Source organism: Gallinula chloropus (genome assembly GCF_964237585.1).
Source record: "Gallinula chloropus genome assembly, chromosome: 27".
Taxonomy (NCBI): domain Eukaryota; kingdom Metazoa; phylum Chordata; class Aves; order Gruiformes; family Rallidae; genus Gallinula; species Gallinula chloropus.
In genome coordinates, this window is record NC_140112.1 from 548,186 (window position 1) to 558,024 (window position 9,839).

At 60.9% G+C, this 9,839-nt stretch overlaps 1 protein-coding gene across 1 annotated transcript in view; it reads right to left on the reverse strand.

The window, feature by feature from the left end:
• ATP2B4 (ATPase plasma membrane Ca2+ transporting 4) overlaps window positions 1-7,071 on the reverse strand; it is a 48,673-nt gene extending 41,602 nt beyond the window's left edge. The window contains exon 1 of the mRNA XM_084276060.1: window positions 7,037-7,071. The gene's annotated coding sequence lies outside the window, so the exon portion shown is untranslated. The remainder of the gene's footprint in view (window positions 1-7,036) is intronic.
• Window positions 7,072-9,839: the final 2,768 nt, after the last annotated feature.

Sequence of the window (9,839 nt, forward strand, 5' to 3'; positions counted from 1 at the left end):
CAATCCCCCTGCTCTGAGTAATGCAGAGAGGCGGGTTGTTACTACAGCTTTCCTCCAGCTCCACAGCATCAGGACCATCACAAGCATCATGACCCTCACGAGGCACAGGTCAAGCCCTGCTACAGCCCAGCAGCTCAAGCTCCTCCATCACCAGCCTGATTTTTCCCCCCACTACCAGCATCACAAATCCCACCTGCCCTCCTTCCCCTGCATTCCCCCTCCTCCATGCACCAGCCTCCCTGCTCCAGAGGCAGGAATAATATTTAACTCAGGTTCACTCTGGAACACGAGCTCCCTCCCCAGCTTGGGTCACCCCCCAGGCTGTCTCCATCACAGAGGCCACACCAGATCCATGCTCCCAGCATAGCCATGTGCCCATGGGGAGAACCTGATGCTGGCAGAAAGCTCCTCTGGAGCAGGCAGCACCGGGAACCCCAGGGAAGCTCAGCACCAGGCGCTGCCGCTCGCCAGCTGCAGCGATATGTCACGGCACGGTGTCTGTATTGCAGCTGAGGCAGCTCTGCCGGCACACGAGACCGCCAGGCAGGCTGTACAGGTGCCACGCTGCTCTTGGGAGCCTCAGGCAGGGAGGAAAAATAGATAAATAAATAAATTAGAGAGTGAATTTCGTAGCCAGATCACGCCTGGAGCTCTCCTCGTTCCCTGGGGTACAGCCCGGCTCACAGCCTGTGGAGCCAAAGATAAAGAGGGAGGGCTTCAGCCCCTGCCAAAGGGAGAGGAGATGGGAAGATGCTCGAGGCATCTTCTTGCTTGTCCTCGTGTCCCTTGGCCTGGGTGATGGCACAAGGAAGACAGCGGCTTTCCCACCGTTGCTTAAAAAGCACCCATGCAGCCCAAGACCTGCCAAGCACTCCAGCAACCCAGGGTTACTGTCAAGGAGCTGGTGAGAAGAGAGATGAAGAGCTGAACAGGCGATGCCACTAAGCCCCTGGAAGGGGTGAAGTGGAGACATGTGAAGCATCAGCTCTTCTAAACAAGAAACCAAGGGCAAGAAGGGGGATAAAAAGGCAGCGGAGGGCACAGCAAGGGGCTGGCTGGGGGCAATCGGCACCTCCAGGGCAAGGGAGGGCTGGGGAAGGGACAGTAAAGCTCTCGCTGCGGCAGCAGGGTCCTTAATTAGCATCCTGGGAAAGGGAGTTGAAAATCAGACACCTTCTGTCCGACATCTGAGCCCAGACCTGAAAACCCGATCGCTGGATCCGATGCTCAAAGAGCAAAGGTCACAGCAAGTCCCAGGCAGGGCCGGCGACCAGCATGCAGGGCTCTGCACCCTGGGGTCCCCTCTGACTTTAGCCCCCACCCCCCCCCACCCTGGTGAGAGCAGAGGCAGCACGGTGAGGGCCAGCTGCTTATTTTTAGCCTGGGGAAGGCAGGAGCCTGTGACCAGCCCTCCTGGCTCTTGCCCTTGGCACGGGGCACGCTGCTTTTACTGCTGCCACTGCTGAAGCGAGTGGCTCAGGCCTCAGCCCGTCCCACCACCCCCTCCACCCCCTTCCTTCCCTAGGGCTCTGTGGCATCAGATTCAGCCCCCAGCTGGCATCACTGTCCAGCCCAATCCCTTCCCTGGCACCCATCCTTTTCCTGTCCAGGGAGGAGGAGGAGGAGGATGCTGGGATCACCCCAGGAGCCAACCGCTGCCGCAACCCGGCAGAAGGATCTGGACTTATTTACAGCTCCTTAACGGACCTCGGTGAGTTAGGCAGGGCTGAGCTAGGCAGGGCTGAGTTAGGCAGGGCTGAGTTAGGCAGGGCTGACCTTTCCGTGTCTCAGACAAAGAGGAGATGTCAGCAGCAGCTGTGGCGGCGGCGGAGGAGTTGCAGGACCCGGCGGCGCGAAGATCTCCCCTGCCAGCCTGGGCAGAGCAGGAGGCCAGACCCACGCAGGGCAGGGGGGGGCTCAGGAGTGGGGAGCCAGTCAGGGCCACGGGGAAGCAAAGAGCGCTGGGATCCCAGCCTGGGAAAAGGAGGGATCGGATTCCTCCCTCCCCGTCCCCGCTGGACAAACTCTTCCGGGTAGGGACTCCTACGCACTGCGCTCTGCCCAGGCACGGCAACGGCTGGCTGCTCCCTGCAGACCCTGGCTGCTTTTGGGGGGGTTAGGAAACATGGGGAGACCCCATGAAATGAAAAAAGAGAGGGGGATGGAGACTTGCCCCTGGCACCCGCAGCCGCACTGGGCTCCTCTGGCTGCCGACTCATCCCTGCCATGGAAGGGAAGAAGGAAAAGTTTCCCTGTCAGCACAAAACAGGGACAACTGGGCAAACCTTCAGCCTGGCTTCTGCCACCCTGACTAGGGGTCCCCGTGGTGGGGACCTGCTGTGTAGGTGCCTGAGATTGGGTGGGTGGGGGGGATGCAGGGGACCACCCCGCTCCCTTTGTTAGGGGACTGGTGAGCCCCTTGTCTGAAGGGCTGGCTCAGGAGAGCCCCTGGCCTCAGCCAGCCCTTGGCACTGCCCCATGGGATGATCCCTCCCTTGCTCTGCAGCAAGTTAGCTGGAGGATTCTCAGCAGAGGATGCTACACAGGGCTGCACAGTGCCCCCTCCCAGTCCATATGGCATTTAGGACTGGATGCCACAATGCAGAAGGACAGAGATCCCAAGGAGCCAGTCTGGGAGCACCCAGCATCTCACCACACGCCTACACCAGGGTCCCCACATCCCTCTCCATCTGCCAGGGCAGCAGTGGCCCGTTCACACATGCAGGAGCAGGACCAGCCCCTTGCCTTGCTGCCAGGCAGGGGGATGCTCCTGGACAAGACTCCCACAGCCCCCATTCCTGACACCCCCCAGCAGGCACATCACCATGCACCAGCCTCCCACACTTAAATCCACGACCCCTCCCAGAAGCTCACAAATGCAGGAGGACACCAAACTCCTCTGTTACTCACAGAGAGCATTCCAAGGATCTAAGCTGCTTAATTAATGCTTTCAAGAGAGTCACCATCCAGGTGGGTGACACACCAGCAGGATGTCACGTGCAAGTCTCAAGCATTCCCTTTCTTCCTTTCTCTATCCAGGGTTTCCTTGGCCTTTTTTTTCCCCTCCCCTCCTCCTTTTGCTAATGAACAAATAGAGGGGCAGGTTTTATAAGTCCGTGGAAACTCTATTATCCCTCTGCATTAAAGCCAAAAGCAACTAATTAAAACATCAAAGTCAGAGGTTTCATTAGTTTGGCCTCAGGAAGGGCTGGCAGGAGGTGGCAGGGAACACAGCTCCTACAGCTGGCTGCACTGAGGGACCCTTGCACCCCAAAACACACACCCCCATCCCAGCGTTACTGGGAAACCCAGTGGGGAGCTCTGGGCTGGCTGCTGGGCAGAGAAGCAGGGTGCTGCCACCAGCCTGGTCCTCTCCTCCAGCCGGTCACTGTCCATTGCAGCGGCATCTGCACACACCAATTCTGAGAGCAGGGGGCTGGGGAAAGGTGCATCACCCTCTCCCCATCAAAGCCACTTCCCCCAGGGACCACCTCTGCCACCAGCACCATGGGACAGGTCCTTATTCCCTTCTGTGCACAGCACAGGGGCGAGAGGGATGGGTTCAAACTCCCAGCTCCCCCAGATCCATTTATTTCTTCTTCCACACACTGGTTCTCCACCCATAGGATGGAAAGGACTTTGCTCCATCCATCCATCTATCCATTCATCCATCCCAGGGGAGCTCCAGGCAGCCAACAAGCATTGACCAGCATGCCTCACCCTGCCTGGATCAGCTCCCACATCCCCAGTGAGACACAGGAGCCAGGGAACACCAAGGAGGTGGCACCTCTTTGCACTGCATCAGCCACCTCCCCATCCAAGGACGTGCATCCCATTGCCACAGTCACACCACACACATCACTGCATCCCTCCTGGGGCTCCTGCTCACCAGCTCTGGCACAACTGCACCCAGAGCAAAGCAGGGTCCCCACCCCATGGCTCCCAAGTTTTCCTCTAGCTCCCAGAGAGCAGCAGTGATTTGCTAAGCATGGCACAGCCTTCCCAGGGCAGGGAGGGGGCCCTGGGTGAGGAAGGGGCTATTCCCTGGGGAATGGCAGCAAACAGGCACTATCAGCCATTCGGCACCAGGCTCCTTGCATCCCCCAACTCCCTGAGGCTCCTTCCAGCGCTGCTGCAACAGGCATGGGCAAACTCCAGGGGAATGGGAGATAAAAAAAGAAAGACAACGGAAAAAAACCCCCAAACAAAACCCACCCAAGGAGCCCCCAAGCCCTGTGAGGTGCAGGCAGGGAAGAAGCAGGTCTCCCAGCTCCCCTCCCTGCCAGGGAAGGCCTTTGGGGAAGAGGGGGGAACTCCAGGCACAGCTCCACCCCAGAGCTGTCTGCCTGCAAAACAATAGCGGAGAGGAGCAGCGGTCCCTCCCTGCTCTTACTCACCCTGCCTGAGGACCTGTGAAACCCTACGGCTCACCCCCAGTCCTGGGGTGGGGGGAGCTCCAGCATGGGGTGTCCCAGAGCTCCCCTGGGCACAAGGCGCAGTGATGCTCCAGCAACACAGAGATCCTCTGCAAGCAGAGCGAGCACCACCAGGGCCAAGACCCATGGCACGTGTGTGGGGAATCCCCTCTGTCTCCATCTCAACAGAAAGGAGAAAAATAAATACAATAATAATAAAACCCAAACCCAGCCCCACCACAAGCCAACAACACCCTTCACCCTCTTCTCAAGCCTCTACCTGCAGCGCTGGTGGCACCAGCCCAGAGCCAGGCAGCTGCTCTCCCACTACGAGGAAGCAGCCGAGGTCCCTGCGAGTCCCTTGGCACCAGGCAGCACCCCAGGGCAGCGCCCATGGCCCCACCGCCGGCCAGGGTGGGACAGGGACAGAGCCTGCACCCCGAGGGGCTGGGGAAGGGTGAGGCATGGGGAAGCTCTGCCTGGCTGCCCTGGGTGCTTCCTGCTCGGCTTGGGTTGTACAACCGTCCCTGCACCCAGCACACACCCCCCACGTATCCCAACAGGCTTGGGGAGGGGGACCTAAGGGTATGTAGCTTTTGGGAGGCCACCAGCACCACCCAGCTCCCTCCCTTCAACCCCACAGAGCCCTTCGCTACCCAAGGTGGGGGGTACCCACAGCCCCTGCTGACCCCCTCCCCAGGCCATCCAGGGGATGGGTGGGATTTCCTGGGTGAGCCCAGGGTGCAGCCTGCTGGCCAGGGAGCCGGGGAGGGAAGCCCATGGTGCTGCGGGGTGGGGCTGGTGGAGCGCGGGGGCGTCAGCTTCTCTGGCTCATGATTAAATAATTTAGGTGCGTTTCAGCGCTCAAGGAAGCGAAAGATTGAGGCCACTGTCTGGAGCCAGGCAGAGCCTGCCTCAGGAGCAGCCAACAACACAAGCACCCTGCCTGTTTGAGGTAGGGGGCACCCCTTTGTGCCCTCTCCACCCTCCCCCCCAGACCCAGGGCAGCTCTAGACACCCCACAGGGAGCTCGGAGCACTCACCTCCAGCCCAGCTCCATGCCCCTGGTCCAGTTCACGGGCAGAAACAGGCTGCACTGGTTTGAGATTCGCAATCCAAACCCCCACCCAACCTCAGGTCTCCAGAGATAAGAGCACAATAACCTATTGTCCCTCCTCTGCTCCCTCCCCACTCAAGATCTCCACTTGCCTCCGGCGAAACAGGGAGGGACCACCCTGCTCTGTACACACACCCCCCCCCCCTACAGCCAGGGGAACCCCTGTACCCCACGAGGGGCTGGACCCCAGCCCCAGCCAGGCCCCAGGCAGCCGGAGTGGATGCTCAGAGCCAGGGCGCAGGCAGGGAGAGCACCGGAGGCAGAGGCAGGAGGTGGAAGAGGCTCCAGCCCCGCTGGCCATGTGGGCCTGAGCCTGGCTGGTTTGGGGCTTTATTTTATTCCACCCCCCGTCGCCCCTTTTCTTCCCCCCCCCGCCCCATTTTCTCTTGGGGATTTGCTCGGCTGGATTGATGCAGACAGGAGGGGGACGTGTCTGGCCGTGATGTGGGCAAACACCACCCCCCACCCCACCCCAGGCAGCCTCCCCCCTCCCTGCGATGCCAGCACTCTGCATCCCACCCTCCATCCCACCCGTGTCCGGATCCAGCCCCACGGACACCCTGCCCGGGCTACCCCACTCCAGCCCCACCTCGCCTGGCTCCAGGCAGGGAGCAGCACCCCTCCCACCCCACGGATGGGGAAAGCCACCCACGCAGCACCTTCCCCGCTCTGTCCTTGGGCTGCCGCAAGGCGCTTCCCCCTCCCACCCCCCCTTCCCACCACCACCACCAACCACCTCCCCCCCTCCTCCCCGCGCTGTCTCTGCCCTTCCCTCCGGCACCAGTGCCAAGCTGCAGCGTGGCCTGGGATAGATGGATGGATGGATGGAGGCAGCGGCCAGACGGAACCCGACCCACGGCGGTCGCATCCAGTCCCCCCCCCACCTCTCCACGGTGCCACAACACGCTGCCATCCAACAACACGCGCGACCGGGAGCCCCACGCCCCTCCCCACCCCCCCCCACCACCCTTTCCCAACAAGGGCAGGCAACAAGTTGCAGTATACGACCCGAGCGGGTTCCCACCCACTCCAGACGCCGCGGAGGGGGTGCACTACACGCCTCACAGCCCCCTCTTCCCCCGCACGAAAGCGGAGGGGGACCGTTCGCATCCCACCATCCCGCCCACCTCCAGGGACCCGCCCGGCTCCGCGCTGCAGCGGGACCGGCGAGCACAGCGTAAGGAGCGTGGGGCTGGGGAGGGGGGGGCGGGGGAGAAAGGGCACAACACCAAGCCCCCTCCCCACACACCCCCCATCCCACCTGTGTGCAGCACCCCAGCGCACACAACGCCGCATACTGGGAAGGACTGGGAGTGGGGGAAAGCGGCGGGGAAGGAGTAGGGGGGGTGGGGTGGGTGGGGGGGGGTGGGCGTTGGGAGAGCCGCTTTCCCCCACCCATACACCCAGCACCCACACGCTCAAGCACCGAGAAGCACCCACGGGATCTCCACCCCACTCCCGTCCCGTTCCCCCCCCCGCTACACCCCGCAAACCCCGGACTCACCGGCTCAGCCCCCGCGGCGCCCGGCTGGCGGCGGAGCCCCCGCGACTGGCCATGGGATGGGGGGCGGAAGGGGAGAGTGGGGGGGGGGGGGCCCGGTAACAGAGCGGTCCCGGAGCTAGCGGGAGAAAATGCTTGTCATGGCAACCCGTGCCGAGCCGTGCACAGCCCAGCCGAGAAGGGCTCGCCCCAGCCCGCCGGGGGAGGGGCTCTCTTAAGGTGGCGGCCCGCCCCGTCGGCTGCTTAAGGGGGACGGAGGGAGCGGGCGGGGTCCGTATCCCCCCCACGTCACACCCGCGCGTGCACCCCTAGGCAGTGTGGGGACCCCCCACCCCCCGGGCATGCCCTGCGTGCACCCCTGGGAAGGGTGTGGGGGACACCCCCCCCATCGGGGATGCACTCTGTGTGTACCCCCCGGGGGGGTTTGGGCAGGGCGGGGTGGGTGTTTCCAAGCAATGTGGGGGGACCCTGGAGGACCCCCAGGGCAGTGTGATGCATGCACCCCCAGGCAGCGTGGAGACCCCCCCCACTCCGTGTGTGTGTACCCCTCAACCAGAACGGGCCCCTCCCTATGGCACTGCAACATGTGCCCCCCTGAGCAGCAGGGGGGTTCCTCCCCATGGCAGAGGTGTACGCACCCCCCAGAAGTAAAGACCCCCCATCCAGGGCAGTGTGGGTACCCCAATAAGTGGGGGGGGGGGGGCGGCACAAAGCCCTCCTGACTCTGGGCATGGGGAAAGATGGCAGATCTGCAGAGCACTGTGAACAGTGCTAAAATTGGGGTTCCTCATGGGGTGCTGGGCTTTTGGGCTTCACCAGGAGCTGTGCCCAGACCTGCAAACCATGGGGCACGCTCCTCTGACCTCCCCTGAGAGCGACTGTCCCCTCAGGTGACAGCATCACTCGGGGGGGGGGGGGGGGGGGAGGGGTACCCACACTCAGAGGGATAAGTGTAACTCACAGCCCCTTCCCCACTGCAGATCTGCCCCTCACCCATGTTTAGAAGCCAGCAGGAGGAAACCCTTCCCCAAATCATCCCGGAGGCGTGTGGAACCCTGCGGCTGCCCTGAGAGCCCAGCACAGCACCCACGCAGCAGCGCTGGGTGTAGGCAACCTTAAATCGGCCTTAACCCAGTCCCTATCCCCACGTTTGGGCACGCAGCTGGGTTCAAGTTAAACCAGTGGAACATCTGTGCACGCACCAAGCCCTAATTAGAGCTTGTAACGTTTTTTTTTCTTCCCCCCCCCCCCTTCCTCCCCGAGGGCCTGCACCTCCTTAACTTTGCATTCCTGAGCAGTCCCAGGGCAATGTGGTGCTGCAGGAGGTGGGTTATCCCAGGAGAGACAAGCCCTGCTGAGAATCCCCCCCCACCCAGTAAGCACCTTGGGCCCTTTGCTGGGGAAATTCCCCCCACAGGCTTCTGGAAGCCGCTATCCCAAAGGTGGTAATAATCTTTCCTGGAAAGCAGGCTTGCCCGTTCAGGGGAGCTGGTTGGGGTACAGCTTTGGTGTGTGGGCAGTTTTGGGGCATGGGCAGTTGTTTGAAGGCAGTTGGATGCCTTCAGAGCTGATGGATGTGATAAAATCTCTGCCTCCTTTCCAGCAGCACAGAAGGCATCAACCTGCTCCCCTCTTAACTCCTTGGACATCTTCAGTGGTGGGATCCTCTGGCATTTTCCTGGGGAGTTAGACAGGGTTAGTCCTTCAGTGGTGGGATCCTCTGGCATTTTCCCCAGGAGTTAAACTGGGTTAGTCCTTCTTAACACAAAAGACTCCAGGGATGGAGACTCCCACGATGAGAGCAAACCGTGTCCCTCAAAGCAAGCTCAGGCACCTTCCACTTCTTGGCTCCACGGCTTGTCCACTACAAAAGGTAGGAATAAACCAGCATCCCTTCCAGGACAATTAAAAACCAGACAATACCGACTACATCAGGTCTAGGTGATTGCTGAACAGCTTGAAAAATAGATGGTGGTGCAGAAGGCAGACAGTGCTTCCAGTGGGCTGGGATGCAAAACTGCCATCGAGACATAATAGCCTTTTAAAACAGGTTTTTCTGAGCTTGGAAGGAATCTCTGACCATCTGGATTTGGACTCCTGAAAGGAAATTAGCCTTCCTGCCTCAAGGAACCTGTTGTTAACAGGGCAATTCATGGCTCTCAGAAATGCTGGGAATTTGCAGCCTCCTCCAGGCTTCAGCTGAAATGGGGGGGGGGAAAAAAGGCCCCCAGATTTTGCAGCCTGGGGAACTGGCCGTGTAAGGAACTCGCCAAAATCCATTTGGAAAAACGTGCTTCCCATCCAGTGGCAGCCTGCAATTACATACAGAGCTGGTACTTAGCAGCTCCTGCCTGGTGTGTTTCCATTACAGCGAGAGCAACCATAAACACTGAGCCTGAAAGCCCCTTCCATTTTTACATTTAAGGAAAAGCACATGGAGGAAAAGTCCAAAAAGCCTGGCTGGAGAGGGAGCAGGAGCGGGCCCCTGGCTCTGAGCGAGCAGCCAGACCCTTCCTGCACCCACGTGTCCCCAGCGCTGCGCAGCGAAGAGGGGCAGAGCGAGGGGAAAGTTGCTTTGTGGGGGATTTTGAGGTCATGCAGACCCATGGCTGGTGTTGAACTAAACCTGCTCTGAAGACCCTCTGTGTACCCCTGCTCCCCAGCGTTGTGGATCCCTGGTGCTTGCTGGTGCCTTCCCTCACGCCTGGACAGTCACAGCATCACCCTCTCTCCTGTTGTCAGGAGACACACGGGGCTTTGGCATCCCTGGGGAGGTGACAGGGGTGTCCCCATTGCTGTTCTGACA